The sequence below is a fragment of the Hyperolius riggenbachi genome, chromosome 11, assembly GCF_040937935.1.
Source record: "Hyperolius riggenbachi isolate aHypRig1 chromosome 11, aHypRig1.pri, whole genome shotgun sequence".
Taxonomy (NCBI): Eukaryota; Metazoa; Chordata; class Amphibia; order Anura; family Hyperoliidae; genus Hyperolius; species Hyperolius riggenbachi.
Window position 1 is genome coordinate 60168599 of NC_090656.1, and position 22521 is coordinate 60191119.

The 22521-nt window shown below is 46.0% G+C and overlaps 1 protein-coding gene across 1 annotated transcript in view; it reads left to right on the plus strand.

Moving 5' to 3' along the window:
- Positions 1-22521, plus strand: part of LOC137537808 (uncharacterized) — a 647697-nt gene that overhangs the window by 518282 nt on the left and 106894 nt on the right. The window lies entirely within an intron of this gene.

A 22521-nucleotide genomic window follows, 5' to 3' on the forward strand; every position in this document is an offset into this window, starting at 1 on the left:
TCTCGGGGAGAGAAATTGCAGGGCAGTCTTTAGAAAACGTGCCTCCCAGGCAGGGCTCCGGGGACGGCTTTTTACAGCTACCTGGGGCCGCTTTCAAAGGGACGCGTCTCTTTCTTGAAAGCCTCAAAAAGAGCAAAGGGAGGCGGTAATGAGGGGCTGTGATCCGCCGCGTATCAAAGTGCTGCGTTTTTTCCTTCTCCTTCTTCTACGGCGCTTTTATTCCACATGGACTCCCCGAGGTCTGATTCGCCCCTTTCGGTAGCGGGAATGGGTAGCCCGCTGCTCAGATTGCTTCTCATTCTCTGTCATTTTGTGTCATTTAGACGGGCGGAGGGAGGAGAGGGGACGCGTCCTGTTTGTGCTTTTTCCAAGGTGTTATTTGATGTCTCTCAGCCTGGCAAGAGATCCGGGAGAAGCTGAGGGGCTAATGGCCTCCCACAAGGACCTTCTCCCAGTGTTAAAGTGGACCTAACCTCTCAGATTAAGCCACAATGAGGCCGGGGAAGGAGGGTAGGTAAGGGCATTTTATCTGGTTAAAAACATCTAGGTGGTTAAAGAACTTACCTAAACAGTGCCTTAGTTGGAAGGAGGCGCAGTACATTTCCCAACTTAGCGGTAAGGGCAGCACGGTGGCGGGGTGGATCGCACTCTTGCCTTGCAGCACTGAGTCCACAAATCCCAGCCAGGGCACTACCTGCATGGAGTTTGTTCTCCCCATGTCTGCGTGGGCTTCCTCTCACACCCCTCCAAAAATACAGATAAGTTAAAGAGGCCCTGTAGCGACATATAGTAGAATGCAGTGAATTATACAGGATACCCACTTTTATTGTAATTATCTTGGTTTCAGCATCAGAAACACTTCCTATATCTATATATTGCTTCATATTGGTATTTAGCCCCACCCTCCCAGTGATGTCACATCCTAAGCTGTTTAGATATGCGGAATTCTCCTCCCAGAGCATTCTGGGAGACCTGGCATTTTTACTGGCTTCGGTATTCTCAGAAACAAACATTCTGCAGAGCTGCACCTGACAGGACTGTCGCCACCTGTGATAACTTTTAGGGTGAGGAATGATTTTGCAATGGCCAAACACTGGCTAAATAATGGTTAAATGAATATTGTAAAAAAGACAGTTCCTCTTCAATGCTCTGCTGATATCAGTGTAGGTTGTTGCAACTGAGGTACAAAATGAGCTGTGGCAAAAAAATAAATAAAAGTAATGGTTCTCTGCCACATAGAGCTATTCACGGAATCAGCCGCTAACGACTACATGATTCTCCTCCGCAGAATCATGGGAAAGTGTGGAATCAGTGTTTGGATAAACACCGGCACTCTACATTTCAGACTCCCAGCATCACTTAGTATGGGGGGGGGGGGGGGGTGTTATAGGGAACCTGAAGTGAGAGTGATATTTAGGCTGCCGTATTTATTTGCTTTTAAACAATACCAGTTGTCTGGCTGTCCTGTCAATCTTTCTAGCATCAGAAGTGTCTGACTCTCACACCTGTAACATCTGATCTGCATGTTAGTTCAGGGTCTGTGGCTAAAAGTATTACAGTCAGAGGATCAACAGCACTGCCAGGCAACTGGTATTGCTTAAAGGGAAATAAATATGGCAGCCTCCATATACCTCTCACTTCAGGTACTATGTAGGCAGTGCCACCAAATGTTCCGCAGCGGTTTCTACTGAGAGCGTGGTATAACACACGTCACTGATGCAGGCCATACATTACGCTATTTCTTACATCTGGTATTCTTTTCGATAAACTCACTGAACAAAAATCAATTAAAAAATAAGGATCTCAATGAATCTGTTAAATTGTCAATCATAAAATAAGCACAGGTGGTGGTTTTTATTGCGTGTGGACGGGGAAGAGCAGCAGAGAATTGATAGTAATGCAACGAGCAGGAGGAAGCTATTGTTGGTGACAATTAAGGTGCCCAGTCATGGTACAATTTTTAGTGAGTGATCCTATTTTTGATAAGGTCATTCAGATTGAAAGAAAAGATCATATTTAATCATCCACACCACTAGGAATCCAACTTGTGATCACACCTCCACCAGTAACGATCACATCAATTAAAAAAATCCACCAAACAGAATGATAATCGATCATGCGATCGTTCAGGATGGATTGGGCCCATCAGCGTCTCATTTCATAGAATACTTTCTGAAAAATGTGATTGAAAATGCATTTATTCATTAAAAATTGTACTGTGAATGAGCTACTGTAGATTGCTGAAAACGAGTGTTGTAAGGCAGAAAGCAATCCGGTTCATGATCAGGAAGTAATCGATTGGTAGATTGGATGCCTGCTGTGTAGTATGTTGGTGCTTCAACCTTCCCTTTGTTCCTTAACCGTTCCTGGACCGATGCAGTACGAATCTACGTCCAGCAGGTGGTGCTGCGGCCCTGACTGGATGTAGACTCTACGTCGCATTGACCGCGCGTTACAGCCGATCTCGCCGCTCTGTCCCGGCCGCAATTCGCTCGCCCTGCCGTCTCTATGACAGCAGAGCTCTGTGAGAAGGTCAGGAGCCTTTTTCATTGGTTCCTGGCCCTGTCATCACTGTAAGCCAATCCCACTGACTGGCGCACAGCGCTCTCATAGGCCTGGGGCACACCAGAGGAGTTTTTCTGAGCGTTTTGAGTTTTTAAATCTGCTGCTAATGTTATCCTATGTGTCTGTGCACACTGGAGCAATGAGGTTTTGTAAAAAACCCCATAGCATTACATTGGGAAGAGCTTTTGAAACCTCTAAAAGCTCTTCCCAATGTAATGCTATGGGGTTTTTTACAAAACCTCATCGCTCCAGTGTGCACAGACACATAGGATAACATTAGCAGCAGATTTAAAAACTCAAAACGTTCAGAAAAACTCCTCTGGTGTACACCAGGCCATAGAGACGGCAGAGAGAGGAGGCTGCGGCAGGGACAGAACGGAGGGAGCGGTGGATTTTTGCGGCGATTCGTCGGGAAGCAGCGTTTTACTGTACCAGCGGCCTCTGGTCCTTAAGGGGGTAGAGGCTGCTGGTATGGAAGTGGTTAATAGACCACTATCGCGAAAATTGTAAAATGAATGTAAACACATTCAAATAAGAAATACATTTCTTCCACAGTAAAATGAGCCACAAATTACTTTTCTCCTATGTTGTTGTCAATTACAGTAGGTAGTAGAAATCTGACAGAACCAACAGGTCTTGGAGTAGCCCATCTCCTCATGGAGAGTTCTCAGGGTTTTCTTTATTCTTGAAAGCACTTGGCAAATGGCAGTTGCTCCGTCCAACTGCCAAAAAAGTGTTAAGCGAGCATGGAGCCTGGCCAGCATCTTTGTGTAAATCCCTTACAAGGAAGTGTTTTATAAACAATAAAGGCCATGCTGAGAATCCCCCATGAGGAGATGGGCTAGTCCAAAACCTGTCAGTTCTGTCAGATTTCTACTGCCTACTGTAAGTGACAGCAACATAGGAGAAAAGTAATGTATGGCTCATTTTACTCTGGAAGAAACATACTTCTTATTTGTATGTGTTTACATGTATTTTACATTTTTCTGCGATAGTGGTCCTTTGCGGTTCAATATTTACCCCAGATGCAATCATTCCATGAGATTTTCATGATCAAATTGTATAGAAAACAAGGCAGCATGTGAAGAAAATAGACGTGAATTGATCCTATGGTGGATTGGAATACTGGAATGTTGTATTTTATGATCGTATTTGAAAAGAAAAAGCACCCTAATCATCACATATATAGGAAAAATCGATACTTACCTTCCGAGGACTTACGATTCTGCAAATCTGATGGAATGATCGCATCCGAGGAAAATTATTGTAACAGGACCTCAATCTAATGCATCAGTACTCAGTAGTAGCTGTGGTATTGTTTGAAAATGTTTTGTTCCTTGTCCATTAGTAGCCCCTCCCATAACCTCCGCTAATAAACATTAATCATTTATAGCTGACCTACAGTGAGATATTACCGCCATCGGCATCTGTCCTGCCTTGTGGCGTTCTGATTTCTGAGCATTGCTGTCGAGAGATATATTAAACACGGCCACGATATGCAGCAGTGTATAAATCCATGCAGTAATCCCCCTGTAAGACTCCGATGCGCCCCCTGTGATCCCGAATGTCTCAGGGGCTTAGGGACAAGCATGTTATTGCGCTGTCATGCTCCGTCCTCCACTGTCTCTGTAGTAATTAGTCCCCCCTGCCCCCCCCCACCCGATGCTTATTCCTCATCCTTTCTATCTCCAATCCCCCCTACACCCCACCCCTCCTCGGCTTGCCAGGAAAAGCAGCCAGCGGATGACACGGTTACCATGGTGACGGAATTTGGGACTATTGAGGAGGTCTGAAGCTAATCTGGTGGCAGCGAGATGACAGGAGTGGCAAGGCTTTTAGCACCCACAAGCCCCGAGGGCATCACACACATCAGCGCGGGGGGGGGGGGGGACGACGACCTGTTGTGTTTCAATCAGTCTCGGCGCTGCACGTCTGCAGATTTCCAGCCCCAGGCTGATCCGCGCCCTGACTTTTTTGCGCGGCTGACATATTAAAGTCTGGTTCCCACTTTTTAGTGATGAGGCTTAGATTTTTTTAAGGATCCTGGGGGTCAAACTCTTGTGCATGTCTTGGGTCATGAACATGTTGAATTGAAACAGACGCTGAGACACAACCTGACGCCCTCTGCGACCCTTGCTTTAATCCTGGCACTCTTTTTAGGTCGCTGACTCGCATACAAAAAATCCCAATGGTTGACGGTATCCTCATCTCCTTAAATAGTCCCTAGTCTAGTTTTTTCCCACTGAGAATCACTATTGTGTCTTTCTCGTTTTCCACTGCAGCAATTTGGTTGCGATTTCCGTCCTATCCGCCGGGTGTATGGTGCGATTGCGATGTGTTTACGATTTACAACGGGAGGGGAAAATAGTGGGAAAATATTGCCAAATCGCAGAAAACTCGCATAACGTTGTGAATGTTATGAGATTTACCTGCGCTCCTAAATAACACACTTAAAAAAACAGCGCAATAGTGGAGATGTCCCCACGCAGCTTCCATCACACCAAAGTATACCTAACGCTTCACAATCCGATCACAATGGGGTCGCAAAATGCACTCACTGGATAATAGCCCGTAGTCTCTACTGCAGAGGAGCTTGCGCTCTAATGTCACATCATCAGATGAAGGGGAGGTCCTTTGATTATTTAACATGATTATTCTTGTTTTTAATGTATAACTGACACATTTCTAGCGCTGTACACACCATTCACCTTCGTCTCTTCCCAGTGGTGTGTGGGGGTCGATGTTCCATCAATCATCACGCACACTATTATTGTTTGTTCATTTTTTTAATGATCATTGGTTTACATACAGTAGCTTTGACGCACTACGTGAAGAACGTTGAGCCATTCACATCACTGATGCGCCCGTCACAGTCACACACTGTTATAATGATTAGCAATTTATAGAAGGTATTTAGCGCTGTACTGAGGACACCGAACCAATCACATCAGCCGCTGTGCAGAGGCGTTTACGTGTTAATGCTTCATATCGCGGCTACAGACACCTCTATTATCCACTTATATAGAGCTGACATATTCTGCGGTGATGTGCAGAGAAAAATGAACCATTATTATTATTGATTTATAAAGCGCCAACATATTCAGTGGCGTTGTACAAAGTAAGAAACAAACATGGGGTACATAATACAGACAATGGTGTACACCAAAATACATATTTAGTGACAAAATACAAAAAATGATACAACATACAAAATACAAAATTGGTAATGACAGTGATAAAAGTACCATGATGAATAAGACGTATAATGATTTCCAAGACACAAAAGGGGGAGAGAGCCCTGCCCTTGCGAGCTTATAATCTAAAGGGAATGGGGGGAAACAAGAGGAGGGGTAGTATACGATAAAATATATAGAGGCAGTGTGTTTTAGGATACCTAGTAGGAGTGCAATTCGGTCTTAGGACAAAGGGAAGTGGCCTAGGGTAGCGCATATGCTTGTCGGAACAAATTCGTTTTTGGAGAGTGTTTAAAGGTAACAAAGGTTGGCGAGTGACGGATGTGTTGTGGGAGGGCATTCCAGAGGAGGGGTGAAGCGCGTGCAAAATCTTGTAAGCGTGAATGTGAGAAGGTGATTCTAGAGGAGGACAACAGAAGATCATGTGCAGATCTGAGATTGCGATTGGGTTTGTATCTGGAAATTAGTGAGGATATGTACCAGGGCTGTGGAGTCGGTACAAAAATCCACCGACTCCGACTCCTCAGTTTAGGATTCCTCCGACTCCTCTAATTTGCATATTACATTCTTGTTGATTGAAATTATGTAACAGGAAATTTGTCACTTAACTGCCAACGTTTAGGAATTTTAAAAGACAACTGAAGTGAGGATATGGAGACTGCCATATTTATTCCGTTTAGTTATAGACTAAAACTAGTCCTTGGTAAGAGTACTTGTAAAAGGTACAGACCGGAACAAAGAACATCTATCAGGCCCTAGGCAATGTGACTGTGGGTACATGTAAGAATGATGTGCAGGTGCTCTGCAGGTGAATGAGGAGATTATTCCTCTATTACACATTCTTCATGCACAATCTGAACCAGGTTTATGGGTGATAGACAACACCTCTGTGTTCAATGTGCACAACATTCTCAGTGGATTCCCTGCAGCTCTGTGGGGAGTGCATATGTAGAGTATAGTACTACTGTGTAACAAAGTAAACCTGAGACAGATGAAGTTAAAGTTTTATACATACCTGGGGCTTCCTCCAGCCCCGTTCAGGCTAATCAGTCCCTTGCTGTCCTCCTCCACCACCTGGATCTTCTGCTATGAGTCCAGGTACTTCAGCCAGTCAGGCGTAGTGCGCATGCACACACTCCGCCGCTGGGAGCGTACTACACCTGCGCAGCACTATTGCGCAGCTGCAGAATGCTCCTGGCTGTAGGAGCGACACGCGGCAGGACCTGCTGACTGGCTGAATTACCGGGACTCATAGCAGAAGATCCAGGTGGCGGAGGTGGACAGCGAGGGACTGATTAGCCTCACAGGGGCTGGAGGAAGCCCCAGGTATGTATACAACTTTTCTTTTCATCCGTCTCAGGTACCCTTTAATTTGTAGTCACCAAACCAAATTTTAACAACATATTAAATGATTTGATTTCATGAGCAAAAAGAGTGCATATATTTGCATACATCAGCATCAACGCAGAATGATTTCCATCTCATTGACCATCTCTATTAGTGACACGGCTACACATCAGGATTTATTCTTACAGCATAGATGTTATTTAGTATATATAAGAGATTCCTGTGTACACATCATATATACAGTCACAATCAGATATGTATATCTGACTTTAAAAATACGGGGACTGCTTTATTGAAGCAGCACAAGTAACTCATTTTGATTGGTTTATTCCATTTTTGTGGACTAAGCACAGCTATTAATATATATATATATATATATATAAATTATGTATGATGACTATTATCTGAGAAATAGAACATGTTATCATATTTTCTATTTTAATTACAGTTTAAATTCATTAGGAGTCGGAGTCCGTGCATTTTTTTCCGACTCAGACTCCAGGCACCCAAAATTGCTCTGACTCCGACTCCACAGCCCTGATATGTATCGGGGAGAGAGATTGTGGAGAGCTTTGTAAATTAGGGTTAGGAGTTTGAACTGGATCCTCTGGTTAATTGGCAGCCAGTGAAGAGCTTGACAGAAAGGGGCGGCAGAGGAAGATCAACAAGAAAGATGAATGAGACAAGCAGCTGAGTTCAGTACTGACTAGAGTGGGGCCAGTCTGTTAGAAGGTCGTCCACAAAGTAGTACGGTATGTTGCAGTTTCCAGATGAGAAATTATAAGAGCATGTATTAACATTTTGGTTGTGTCTTGAGTGAGAAAGGGACGGATGCGAGATATGTTTTTGAGTTGGAGATGGCAGGAGCTGATTATGGAGTTAACATGAGGAATAAGAGAGAGAGATGAGTCAAATATTACCCCCTAGCACCGTGCTTTGGGAACTGAAGTTATGGGAGTGTTATTAACATTTATTGTTACTTTAGGCAGAATGGTGGCCAGAGACGGTGGGAAAATTATTACTTTTGTTTTACTCGTATTGAGTTTCAGGAAACGAGAGGACATGAAGGAGGATATAGCAGACAACCAGTCAGCACCACGTTTGAGGAGGGAGTTAAGGTCTGGGGCAGAGAGGTACAGTTGTGTATCGTCTGCATACAGGTGGTATTGAAACCCAAATGAGTTGATTAAGTCACCAAGACCATGCATGTAGATGGAAAAGAGGAGGGGACCAAGGACAGAGCCTTGAGGAACCCCAACAGACAAAGCATGAGGAGAAGAGATCTGATCTGAGTAGGAGACTGTGAAGGATCTTCCAGAGAGGTAGGAAGATAACCATGTGAGAGAGAGGCCCTTTATTCCTACATTTGAAAGTATTTGTAAGAGTAAGGTGTGGTCGACCGTATCAAGTGCTGATGACAGATCTCGAATGATGAGTATGGAAAATTGACCTTTGGATTTAGCTGTAAGAAGGTCATTGGCCACTTTGGTAAGGGCCGTTTCCGTGGAGTGGTTAGAGCGAAAGCCAGACTGGAACTGATCAAGTAGGGAGTTAGCAGATAAATAATGGCTTCATTCTGCATGTATATGGCGTTCAAGTAGTTTGGATGCAAATGGGAGAAGTGACACTGGGTGGTAGTTGGCGTGTGTGGTAGGATCTAGAGATGGTTTTTTAAGTGGTGGTGTAACAACAGCCTTTTTGAGTGGCGAGGGAAAGATGCCAGTGGAGAGGGACAGGTTAAATAGCGATGTTAGTGCAGGCATGAGAGATGAGGATAGCTGCGGAATGAAATGGGAGGGAATAGGATCCAAAGAACAGGTGGTTAGATGAGATTTGGATATTATAGAGGAGAGAGAATGTTCAGAGAGTGTAGAGAAGGCAGTTAGAGAGCAGTCAATGAGAGGTGTGGAGGTGGGAGTTGAGGGCTGCGTGGAGAATTCACTTCTGATTTTGTCAATTTTATCAGTGAAGTATGTTGCAAACCATCCTCATCTGTCTCTGCGCAGAGGAACTTACACTCTCCTTGCACAAAGGCTCCTCTTGTCCTGCACCAGCCCAGCACTGGGACCCTTGAAAAACTGCTGCAGCCAATAGCAAGTGCACTGGCATGGGTCCATGCTTCTGCGCAGGCGAAGTGCAGCCGCGCTTCAGAAGTCCCATCACTCGAGCCGCGGAGGAGGATGGAGGAAACCTCTTCAGGATCGAGAGGCTTCCCCCCCGCCCAGGTATGCTTTAAAGTGGAACTCCGGTGAAGATAATGTAATAAAAAAGTGCTTCATTTTTACAACAATTGTGTATAAATGATTTACTCAGTGTTCACCCATTGTAAAATCTTTTCTCTATGTGATTTACCAGTGAGTAGTTTGACTACCAGTGAGTAGTTTGACTGTCTGGAGGCTCCTGGGTGCTCTGTAAAGTACCTGATGTTTTATTTTCTCTTTTTATCTGTTCTGGGTATATGGAGTGACCTCATCACCTGTCTTGTGCTATCTACAAGCTCATATATCGCTGACGTGAGTTTGTTCTGTACACCTTCACAGCTTATCTCCGGGATAACAGTGCTTCCTGGTTCAGCACAGTGCGCAGTCATTGATCAGGCAGCGCAGAATGTTTCAGCAGCATTGACTCCACTAGCATGCGCCAGTCCATGCCTCTCAGCATCAGGCTACATATAAAATGGAGGATTCTATTCAAGATCGGCCTACTGACATTTCAGTCACTATATGATCTGGGCTGTGGATACAAGAAAGAAATGTTACAGCTGCGTAGCAATCCCTGCAATCTCAGATCCACAGGTTCTAATAATCTAGTCATACCCATAGTCCACCTGGAAACTTCTGGTCCCAGAGCCTTCTGTCATGCTGCTCCTACGTTATGGAACTCCTTACCGAAGCAGATCAGGACAGCTCCATCTCTGGATGTGTTTAAATCCAGATTGAAAACCCACCTGTTCAGTTTGACATTTACAGAAATATAATTTTCGTTGTGTTAATACTTCATCCTACTACCAACTACTGAATCTGAGAGAGCCTAAGCTCTTTGAGTCCTATGGGAGAAAAGTGCTATAGAAATGTTATTGTTGTCCTAGTTATCAGTCATTGCCTGATAAACGTGCCAGTCAGTCCCTGTAACTACAATAGCAGTCGGCTGTGTATTTTACAGCTTCACGGACTGTTGAAAACAAGGCTGTGTACTTTGAGAGAGACCTGCTTTCAACTTTGTCATTTGAAATGATCACAGATGATCGTTTTGAGTTAAAGAGGCCCTGTAGTGACATAGAGTAGGATGCAGTCAATCATTCAGGATACCCACTTTTATGGTAATTTACCTGGTTTCAACATCAGAAACACTTCCTATCTCTATATACTGCTGTATATTGGCACGTAGTCCCTCCTTTCCAATGATGTTTAGACTAGACTGTTTAGTTATGTGGAATTCTCCTCCCAGAGTATTCTGGGGGACCAGAGATCTTTTCTACTGCCTTTGGAACGCTCAGTAAACATTTCACAGGGATCACCTGCCAGTACTAAAGATGTTGCCGTCTGTGTTAAATTTTAGAAAGTAACTTAGGGAGAGGAAAGATTTTACAAAGGGCAAACACTGACTAATTTATAAATGAATATTGTAAAACAATTAAGCAATTTTGTTTATGTAATTTTCACTACAGTTCCTCTTTAATGTGTGTCATTGTTCTGAAACACTCACACATTTACAAGGTGTTTAAGAAGTGCCCGTGTGACGACAGATATAGATGCTGACTTTATTTCCTCATTGCTACTGTTATTGTCGGGTCTGCCTAGGTGGAAGCAGCAGCCATTTTTGTTCTGCCTGCACTCTGTAATGAGTCAATCACTGTGATCAAGCCAATGCTCTGTGCTCCAACTAATCGGCCACATGCAGAAGAATTTAAAGAGGAACTGTGGCAAAAATAATGTAATGAATAAAATTGCCTTTTTGATTATATTAATTGATAGATTTAGTCAGTGTTTGCCTCACGTTTCTTCACCCTGAATTACATTCTGAAAACGATCACTGGTGGTCACATCTGAAGTCCTGCCAGGTGATCTGTGCGGAATGTTTGTTTACTGAGAGTTCTATGCACAGAGGGAAATATTCCTTGCTTGGCAGTTGGAAAAAGCGGTTGTTTCCCACAATGCAATGAGGTTCACAGACAGCAAACTGCCATGGCCCTGACATCTCACTGTGGGAGGGGTTTCACCACAATTACAGCCATACAGACGTCCCTGATGATCTATTTGAGAAACAGGAAAGATTTCTGGTAAGAAAAGGGGTATCCGCTACTGAGTGGGATGAAGTTCAGTCCTGGGTTCAAGTTCCTCTTTAAATGAAAGGAAGTGGACGGGACTGGGTGGTTGGAGGGGTCACAGGTCCACTTAGCTGTTCACCTCCAGTGTCTGTGCAGTCAGGGTGGCCTGTCTCCATGCTGTGCGCCGTTCTTCTCTCTCTCCTGTATACTTAACATGCTAATCCGCGCCTGACCGCCGCGCTGTGTCGGGGGATTCGCCTCCCGCTTCCTCCATGCTAATAATATTTGGCATTTCAGCAGCGCTGCGCACAGCAAATTGCATAAGAAGCTCTTTTCCCCGGAGTCAGGGAATAATATTCTCATCTGATTTACGGATTAATGGCGCTGCTGTGACAGCAGAGGGACATGGCGGAGCTTACCTGGCCCCAGCCTCGCGACATCCTAAAATCCCCCAACTCATAGGATGCCTGGGATGTTTATGGTCGTATCCTGGCTGTATGTCTCTCCCGGGTTCCTCTTCTCCACCAGCTGAATATATAAATATATATCTGAGTATATATAGCCGGCGGTCTCCTGAATAGGTATCTGTCTGGGAGAATGTATGATGAGGGTTCCCTCCGTGCCCACACAATGAACCTACAGGCTGATAGGTTTATGTTACGTGACTTTTATAGACTATATTCAAATTCATTATCCTTCCTCCACTCCTCATTGCGATTTCATATGTCCTCGGTAAGGGTGGTGAAATGTTTGGTGGATAAAAAAATAAAAACAAACCCCAATCCAGATTTGCCAGATTTCTTATGTTCTCCAGTCTTAGTCAATCCCTTATATTAAAAAGTTTCTCCCTTCCTTGGCTGCCCTGCAGGAGCTGTACACGGAAGCATGGCAGCTCTTTAGGCTACAGAGCTCCCAGGGCGAGGGTGTAAAAATGTGCCCCGCCCCATACATTTGAGCACACTGTTTTGATGCGGCAGCCAGGGCTGCCCCCTACTAGTAGGTAGCCCCCAGTATGTTAGCCAAAGGTACCCTGTAACATGTGTAGCTAGTTGTGACAGCCTTTATGGGTAGCCAGAGAAGCACCCAGGATTGATTAGCCAAATACAGCAACCCCCCCCCCCCCCCCCCAGCATAGGTAGCCACAGGAGCACCCAATATTAGAAAGATGCAGCCCCCCAATATAGGTAGCCAGAGTAGCCCCCAGTAATAATTAGCCAAATTCTGCCCCAACCCAGCATAAGAAGACACATGAGCTCCTAGTATTGTGTAGTTAGAGAGCCCTCAGTATAGGTAGGCACCAGGAGTCCCTCAGTATTAGGTAGCCATAGAGCCCTCACCCCCAGTATAGGTAACCACAGGAGCCCCCAGTATTAAGTAGCCAGAGTGCCCCCACTCTGTATAGGTAGACAGAGAGCTCCCACCAGCAGAATAGTTAGCCACAGGAGCCTACAGTATAGTTAGCCAGGGGAGCCCCCCCAGTATTAGGTAGCCAGAGAGCCCCCACCTCCAGTATAGGTAGACAGAGAGCTCCCACCAGCAGAATAGTTAGCCACAGGAGCCCCAAGTATAGGTAGCCAGAGAGCCCCCACCAGCAGAATAGTTAGCCAGAGGAGCCCCCCCAGTATTAGGTAGCCAGAGAGCCCCCACCTCCAGTATAGGTAGCCAGATGGGGCAGAATTAACTCACTTTTCTAGCATCTACACACGGCAAATCTTTTTTTCTCCTAGGCAACACTCACTGGTGACGGCGCTGTTACCAGTGAGACAGGACACCTAGGAGGAAGTAGTTGTGCCACGTGTGGATCTCGGAAAAGTGAGTTAACCACTCCTGCTGCGTGCTCAGCATGCTCCCATGCTCTCCCAATTCACTACTGCGCCCCAGGCCATGTCCCGGCTGCCTCTAGAAATGGGCCTGTATGGAAGCATGTTTTACCGCACATGTAGCATTAGACATAATAATATCAAAGTTGTCTTCAACCTTTACATTCTACTTTGGTCCAATAATCCTTAGCCACTTAGCTTTCCAACTCACCTAAGGAAGACACCGTTATGCGAGTCACACTTCTTGATTGCGACCGCTTCAATGGCCCTTTTAATGCCGTAAAAGTAATATCAAGCCAGCCATTTAAGGCTGATCAATTAATTGCAACGCAACCAATTGTTAAATAACTTTGACAGCTTCTGCAGATCGCATTAAAATGTATGTGTGTGTAGACCGTGTAACCCCCACTGAACCGCGTCTTGGTCTCTATAGACCTATCAGATGAATTGGATGAGATTGCAGTAGTCACGTTTTTAATGACCTGATCGAACACAACGCTAGTGTCAGGCTGCAAGCTGTGCAAATAGAGTAAAGGGCCTCATTTATAAGCCCATCTGCAGTGCTGGGAAGCCAGGAACATCACTGGACTGGTATCTGTCCAGTCTGGCTGCTAAAAACGGTTCCTGTGGCCAAAATTGTTAATAGGAAAGTGATTGTGAAGTGCATGTTCAGCCTGAACAGGAGACAGCATGACAGACTGCGGGGGACATGGCCAAACGAACGGTTTGGGGCCAATTTTGACACCAGTCGTTGCTGCTCCATCTGTTTGGTTCCCCTCTTGTCATGCCACCACCTGCCCAGGCTCTGACTCTGTCAGGCCACTTACAGTATACTATAAATGTTCAGCTGGCCATTTCACGCTGCGGCCCTGCCACATCCCACAGACAGATTTTGTAATGTATTAACCATTTCAGACCGGAACCCACCTCCACAGCCTTTAAGCGGGCTACAGACTGGCTTTATTATTATTAAAGGGAACCTAAACTGAGAAGAATATGGATGTTTCCTTTTAAAATAATATCAGTTGCCTGACTCTCCTGCTGATCCTGTGTCTCTAATACTTTTAGCCACAACCCCTGAATAAGCATGCAGATCAGGTGCTCTGACTGAGGTCAGACTGGATTAGCTGCATGCTTGTTTCAGGTGTGTGATTCAACCACTACTGCAGCTAGAGAGATCAGCAGGACTGCCAGGAAACTGGTATTGTTTAACCACTTGAGGACCACAGTGTTAAACCCCCCTAATGACCAGGCCATTTTATGTAAAACGGGCCACTGCAGCTTTAAGGCCAAGCTGCAGGGCCGCACAACACAGCACACTAGTGATTCCCCCCCTTTTCTCCCCACCAACAGAGCTCTCTGTTGGTGGGGTCTGATCGCCCCCCAGATGTGTGTTTGTTTATTTTTGTTTGTGTTTGTTTTTTTTATAAAAAAAAGGTGTTTTTTTTTTAAATCATGATTGTAAACTCCCCCTCCCTTCCCCCGCCAGCCAATTCCCGTGATCAGCTGTCATAGGCTTCAGCCTATGACAGCCGATCACTTCTGTGCCTCAGGAGGGGACAGCTGTCCCCAGTACAGCGCTGTTGGAGATTGCAGCGCTGTACAATGGAATTAGATGGTGGTTTTGCTGTCTTAGTCTCCCGAGCTGCAATCAACGCTCAGAGACTGAAGGCGGAGCGCTGCTCTGTCCACTAAGCAGGCTGCGCACGATCTCCTGCAAAACAAAGCCCCAGGACTTTACGCCGAACGGCGTTAGGCGGTCCTGGGGCTGCCGCCGCGGCCACGCCCATTAGCGTGACGCGGTCGGCTACTAGTTATAAGGAAACATCCATATCCCTCCCAGTTAAGGTTTCCTTTAAATAAAGAGCCAACATCTTATGTGGTGTAGTACAGAGTAGGTAGTAGTTCGCTACTGACCCCGATAAAATCCTCCAATCGGAGCCTGTTGGCACATGCGTAGTCCAGCCAGGCACGCTCCCCCATCTTGCTCCCGTCGCCGGGAGCATTCTGCGTCTGCGCAGTAGTACTGCACAGGAACAGAACACACCTGACGACGTGAATGCAGCAGGAAAACGCACGCATGCAGCCGGGATGCGGAGCAGAGGACTTTCCGGGGCAATTTGCAAACGAATGGAGAGGCAGTAGAGGATGGCGTGGGAGAGATCAGGCCAGAGGGGGCTGAAGGAAGCATTTTGTTTTTATATTAGCTTAGTGAATGCTATGTGGGGCTAAGTGAATTGTTGGCTTTGGTCAGCATTCACAATATCTCTATAACATTCAGACCAGTTATCAGTGCCTGAATTACACGCACGCGTTACCCTGCACGATTGGTTCGTTTGACTGATCTGATTAAACGTGCCAGTATATGGCCAGCACACTCTCTCCAGCACATTGCAGCTGCTGAAATATCACTTGTTCGGAGTGACCCTTTAACTCCCTGGAGGCCCCCTTTGCTCCGGGTCCCCATGCAGCAGCAGCACACACTGCGCCGGCGGTTTGACCTTCCCTGTAGGAAGCTACTCTCAGCCCACCTCTGCCAGCTCTACATGCATTATAAGCACGGCAAATCACATCAGACCCTGCCGGGTAAAAATAAATCAATGTGTCACGAGACGAGGTTCGCTCGGCGCTCCGCACGGAAGGGAAGAGGCGCTGCAGAGCGGAATATTGTAATTAGCGGTTGGCGCTGACGGCTGGCACCTTGGTGTTAATGATGTCATGCAATTTAACGACCCATTAGCTCGCCCGTGACATGTTGCTGCCTGGGAAGCGTTGCGGGGCTCTGCGGCAGGCGAGAGGTTAATGAGCCATAGAAAGCAGAATTAAACCTGAGATTGGAGGTTTCTGGTTGGATCTGCGGCTTTTATCTTGAGATGACGAAAAGTGTTAACCCTGGCGGTTGTGCTGCCGGCGTAGGCTTTGCAGATCTGGTGCGGCGGCATATGGCCCGCTGCTTGCAGGCTAGGAGACCATAAGTTGTGCTGCTGATCGCTGGATGGATTGGGCTCTTAATACACCGATTAGGCTGAGATCAGGCTGGATGGGGCCATTCTTACAATCCAGTATATTCCATGTGTTCATTAAATGTGTGGTTCACTGTTATGGACTTGTAGAAATGTCCCTCATAGACCAGATCACAGACTGGGGTGTGATCATGAAGTTACCAGATCTACCTCCTGCTTCTAGGATTGGTGTGGCTCAGTAAAATGTAGAAGCTATAGGTTCACTATACAGGGCTGTGTGTCCGACTCCAACTCTGACTCCTCAGTTTATGAAACCACCGATTCCAGGTACCCAAAATTGCTCCAGCTCCTTGACTCTTATCAGGGCTATGGAGTGGGTACAAATTCTTCAGTTTATTCAGTTTTTTTTCCTCTTCCTCCTGCCTTTTCCTCCTCTCCTTGCTCCTTAAGAGTCCTCAGACACAGGCTGGGGGCTGGAATGATTTGTCTGTGATCTGTCCATACAGGAGCAGCTTGCTAGCAAACTAGCCAAGTACATCTGTAGGTAACTTTTCTTCAATAGCACCATCATTTGGACTATCTGTTCTGCTCAAAAGCCTCTGAGTTCTGTTTGTGATGTTTACATTTAGTTCCCATCACTGCTGAACTAGTAAGCCTTAATTTTATCACCTGAGTTAGGCAAAAAAATATCTAAAACTCGCCATACAAACATTGATTTTGATCACCCAAATGGGCCCCACCAGCCAGACTTTGTGCCCCCCAAAAATATTTGAAGCTGGAGCTGTCACTGCTTACTACCTCCATAGCAAAGGTGAGCCATGCCTGGCAAGTCCTGCACTGTACCGAGGTGACCAGGCCTTGCCAACGCACGTCAGAGGTCACAAGTTGCACACCGCTGCTGCTATGCCTGGGAGTCCTGCACTGCACTGCACCGAGGTGACCAGGCCTCGCCAGCGCATGTCAGAGGTCACATGGTGTCACACTGCTGCTGCTATGCCTGGGAGTCCTGCACTGTACCGAGGTGACCAGGCCTCGGCAGAGGTCACATGGTGTCACACCGCTGCTGATGGCTCCATGCCAGATATGGAAGACTCCAATAAATCTGTCTCTGCTCTGTAGATAAAAGCGCGGTGACATCTGTGAGAAGCAGCTGGCAGCGAGATGTGGAAGAAAGAATTCCCGCTCCCCTCTTATTTTTCTTAGCTGCTTTCTGAGCAGGTTCTTCTGTCATTAATCGTATAATTAGCTAATTATCGCTGTGCTGCAGAAAAGGCCTTAATTGCGGAGACGGTTCTTTTTCCCCGTACGCTCTCCCCCTCGTCTGACAGTCCTGATTGTAGATTGTGGGGGAGGTGGGGCGGCACTCCTGGATTTGGGAAGTTGTTATATTTTGTATATTCCATGCGATTGTGATGCTAAACAAAGGGCAGTTTTTACCTCTGGTTGGATTGGGAGATCACCTAGATCACCCGCTGCCCCCATCCCCACACCACAAATATAGGCCCGCTGTAACACAAGAGGAACTCTAACCCAGATACTTCATCCCAATCAGTAGCAAATACCCCCTTTCCCGCCAGAAATCTTTACCTTTTCTCTAATAGATCATCAGGGGAGTCTGTATGGCTGATATTATGGTGAAACCCCTCCCACAGTGTGATGTCATGACCATGATCCTGACAGTTTGCTGCCTGTGTCTGTTTGCTGTCTCATTGCATTGTGGGAAATAATGGCGGTTTCCAACTGCCAAGAAAGCAGTATCTCCTTCTGTGCACAGAACTCTCAGTAACGAACATTCCGTACAGATCACCTGGCAGAACTAAAGATGTCACCAGCTGCGATAAATGTCAGAATGTAAATCAGGGTGAGGAAAGATTTTACAATGGACAAAAGCTGACTAAATAATTTTATTCATTACTAGTACAAAGGCCAGCACATTGAAAAATGGGCGATGGGCCGCAAATTGCCCCACGGCCTGCACACACCCGCAATCCGCACGCACGTTCGCAACCTGCACATGCTCGCCCCAACCCACGCGTGCGAGCACGTCCGTCCCCCCTCTGCTGTCCGAAGACTGTGCACATGCTGATTGGGCAGTTTTACTACCTCCGTGTAGCATGAGAGCCAACGGGTTTTGAATTAGGAACAGATTGGGTAGTTACCAGACAAGTTGATTTGCAGGGCGGATTGCTTGCAGAGCAGTGGTCCGGGGGGGGGGGGGGGGGGGGACGCTGTACACACACACGACTATTGTGTATTGGAGTTAACATATTCATAGACTTTTAAACCTGTGATGTGATTTACCTGTGAAACTAGACAGTATTGGCCGATAAATTCAGAAGCTTTAGACATTTTTTTGCCATAAAGTAACGTTCACTTTAAATGATATTGGCCTCCCAGTGAGATTGGATTGCCCTAAGGTCCAATCACCTGTACAATTCAATCGTTGCAATCGATCAGAAACAATAGTTCTGGTCCACCAATGGAGGGGAAAATAAGCAATCCGATCAGACTATAAAAGAATCGTTCAGAAATTTGGATCAACAGAACGATCGATAGAACGATCGGCTTCATTAATGGTACCCGATCCAATTCGATCCTACAGGCGATAGCTCAGGAGATTGTACCGTTAATGGACATCTTAAGACAAACATCTGTGGAAATGTGAATGATCTTTCTCTCCACCTATCAGCAGCAACCAAAGCTCATTGTGGTCACTTGTGTGGCTTTTGGCCCATCCAACTGGCAGCACAGAGGGAGTAAAACGCCCGAGACTGATCAGCCAAGCTGTGCGCAGAGCATTCTGGGCCTATTCGTTTCTTGAATGATTTCAGGACTTTCTGGCTGACAGCAGTGTGGTAAAGAAAGGGTTCTAGTGCCAGGAGGGATGGATGAAGCGACTGGCAGGACATGCTGGGTATTGTGGTTCGTTCAGTGGTTTAAGGCCTATCCAGGCGATAGCGGTGTGACCAGGAGGTCTTGGAGGATGAGGCCCACTTCCTGCTACACTGCAGCAAATACGCACCTGTGAGGACCACCCACTTCCAGAGACTCTCCGCCCACATCCAGGAGTTTACTTCCACAGATGAGGAGAGGAAACTCTACATCCTACTGGGGGAGGAGGAAACAACCGTGCAAATAGCTGCCCGATATGTCACAGCCTGGCACCAACTGAGAGGAACATGATACCACATGGACTGTATACCCCCAATACCACCCTATGGACTGTATATCCCAGTCCCCCATGCTGTCCCTTACATCCTCCACACACTATGGACTATATACCCCAACCCCCTATATCCTTCCCTTATTCCCAACAATCCCCCTCCCCATGTTAATGTTTTGTTTTGCTTTGGCAATGCTAAATGTATTTGGTCCTGCAATAAAGCTTATTTGGATTTGGTGAGAAGGAAGGGATTAAGTGCCAGGAGGGAGGGGTGAAGCAGCTGGCAGGACATGCCAGGCATTGTGGTTCCTTCAGTGGTTTAAGGTCTATCCAGGCGATAGTGGTGGGGGATGGAAGGGGGTAAGTGCCCAGGAGGGAGGGGTAGGGCATGCTGGGCATTGTTGTCCCTCATTGGTTTATATGCCTATCCAGACGATAGTGGTGGGGGATGGAAGGGGTTAAGTGCCCAGGAGGGAGCGGTGAAGCGACTGGCGCCTCCGGCGTGATTTACAGCGGGGGATAATGTTAGTTCAGTCTGCAGCTCTGTGGAATCTGCGCTGAGTAGCTGCTGGAGATGTCTGATGTGTGGGAATCATTAGAGTGATGTACAGGAAGCGGCATCTCCTGGAAGTGGAGCCACAATTCCCCCCCCCCCCCCCCCCCATCTCCTCAGCTGCAACCAGAAGCCTCCCTACTCCCTCTAATGAAGAACGGCGGCCTGATTAAAGGGGGCCTGTCGTAGAAAGAAAACACTGTGAGAAATCTCTAAACGGCGGTAAGCAGAATAATATGCGGAAAGTCTTTGGGCTGGTTCACACTGGGGTGCTCTTCAGCGGTTTGCTGATTGCTGGCGATCAGAAAAGAGCACCGTGCTGATGTAGCCCTATGGGAACATTCTCACTGCAGCATTTGCATAAATCACAAACGCGCTGCATGCAGCATTTTGGGAGCGAATGCGATTCTCGTTCTTTGAACAGAAATCACAAATCGCAATTAAATTGCAACATTTCGATCCACAAAATTGCGTCTGTCATCGTGATTTGCGATTATGAGTGTGAACCTGCCCTTACCGCAGGCTGAGTAACACATTGTATATGTATTGCATTCTGCTCTACTCATCATGGGGTAAGACTTTCCACACGTTATTCTGCTTACCGCAGTTTAGTAAAGACGCCCCTTCTTTGGAAGCGGCCATTGTTTGGTTTCTATAAAACAAGGAAACACAATCAAGAGCCCCCAATAGTGTATTATCGATTAAAATGGCCAAAATCAATATTAATAGATTATACTCACAAGTCTGGGTTGCCGAGGTCAGGCAACCACTCACTTCGCCTATGGGGAAATTAACCCTGTCCCCACTCAGGTTAAAAAACATTGATCTCCGTAGAAGGAAAAGGGTGTCCAGCAGAATAAAAGTAGTATCAGTTTAATACCAAATAAAATGTGGGGGCAAGGGTGAGCTTGCCTCCCCTACAACCAACACAACCACTCTGCGCTACACCGGTACACACAACCTCTCAGTTGCTCCTATCCATATTTTTTGCCTGAGGAAGCGGGCTTGGAACGCACGAAATTTTGGAGTACTTATTAAATTTGATCTATTTAAACCATACATAGTGGTTGTGTTGGTTGTAGGGGAGGCAAGCCCACCCTTGCCCCCCCCCCCCCCCCCCCCACACACACACACACACACACACACATTCTATTTGGTTTTAAATTGATACTACTTTTATTCTGCTGGCGCCTCTGTATTCCTCATACATTGTTTGGTTTCTAAACGGATTGTAAAGGTAAAAATGTTGGGGTTTATATCCAGAGATATCAGGGAATACGGATGCCAGCCATGCGACAGTCAGACGATCACAGCGTCTCACACTCAAGCTTTGCATCATGTAAAGGTGGCCATTATCAGTACAATCTTCGGAATGATTGACTGATTGATCGGATCGAGTGACATTAATGGTGCCAATCGACAATGAGCGATTGTTCCATCGAGCGTTCTGACAATCCTAAATTCAGAATGAATTTTGGTCTGATCAGATTATCGTTTCCCCCCCTTCGTGGGTCCCAAACGATAGCAAGGATCGGATCGGACGGTCGATCATTCGGGACATTGGATCGTTAATGGGCACCTTTAGATTATTTTGTGGAAGCGTTGTCTAGTTTATCTATGGGTTAGGTTTATGAGTACTTAAAATACATGCATTGCCCCATTCTGGTGGCTTCAAGCAAAGCCCAGTGAGACCCCAAGAGATTTCCCTCTTTATGATGTTTGTACAGTTTACTTTTGTATCTTATTATTATTATTATTATTATTATTATTATTATATACAGCAATGACATAACACAAAGGAAAAGTGAACATTTCCTTAAACGAGAGTAACATTTAGATTCCCAACTAAACCTAATGACAGTTCTCAAAGAAATCATGTTGAGTAGCGTAAATTATTAAACCTTTGAAACTGAATTTTTAAAGCACAACTGAAGAGAGAGGAATATGGACGCTGCCATTTTTATTTCCCTTTAAGCAATACCAGTTGCCTGGCTGTCCTGCCTCTAATACTTTTAGCCATAGACCCTAAACAAGCATGCAGCAGAACAGGTGTTTCTGACATTGTCACTGATAAGATTAGCTGCATGCTTGTTTCTGGTGTGATTCAGCCAATACTACAACCAAATAGACCAGAAGGGCTGCTGGGCAATTGGTATAGCTGTGCACCTTTCCATATAAACGTAGTTCTTGTGTAGTTCCCTGTGAGCAGATTGTGGTCCTACAATTGCTTAACACATACTTTACATGAGAGCTACAAGTCTGCATCTTGAAAACTGTAGCGGACACATAAAGCTGCATTATCCTGCACATGCAAAACTGGCACCTCAGCTATAGAAACCAGTGATGGGCTCTGCTCTATTCACCAAATACTGTGGCCATCAGCAGTGAGTTTGGGGTGCTGATATAGCTTCCCACTCCTTGCAAAACACCATGCTCACCTCTGATGGCCATGGGACCACTCTGGTCACCCCCTGGAATGGTCGGGTGCCCTATAATAAAGGGTGAAGGTTTGTGGTGTTATTTGAGCTATCCCTGAAATCACAGAGGTCCTAAACACCCCCTTCTAATGTGTACAAGCCTGTTATTGGGACCCTTACACATGCTCATAGTATGTAGAAGTCAAACATATGGGGGTTGAACTATTTTATT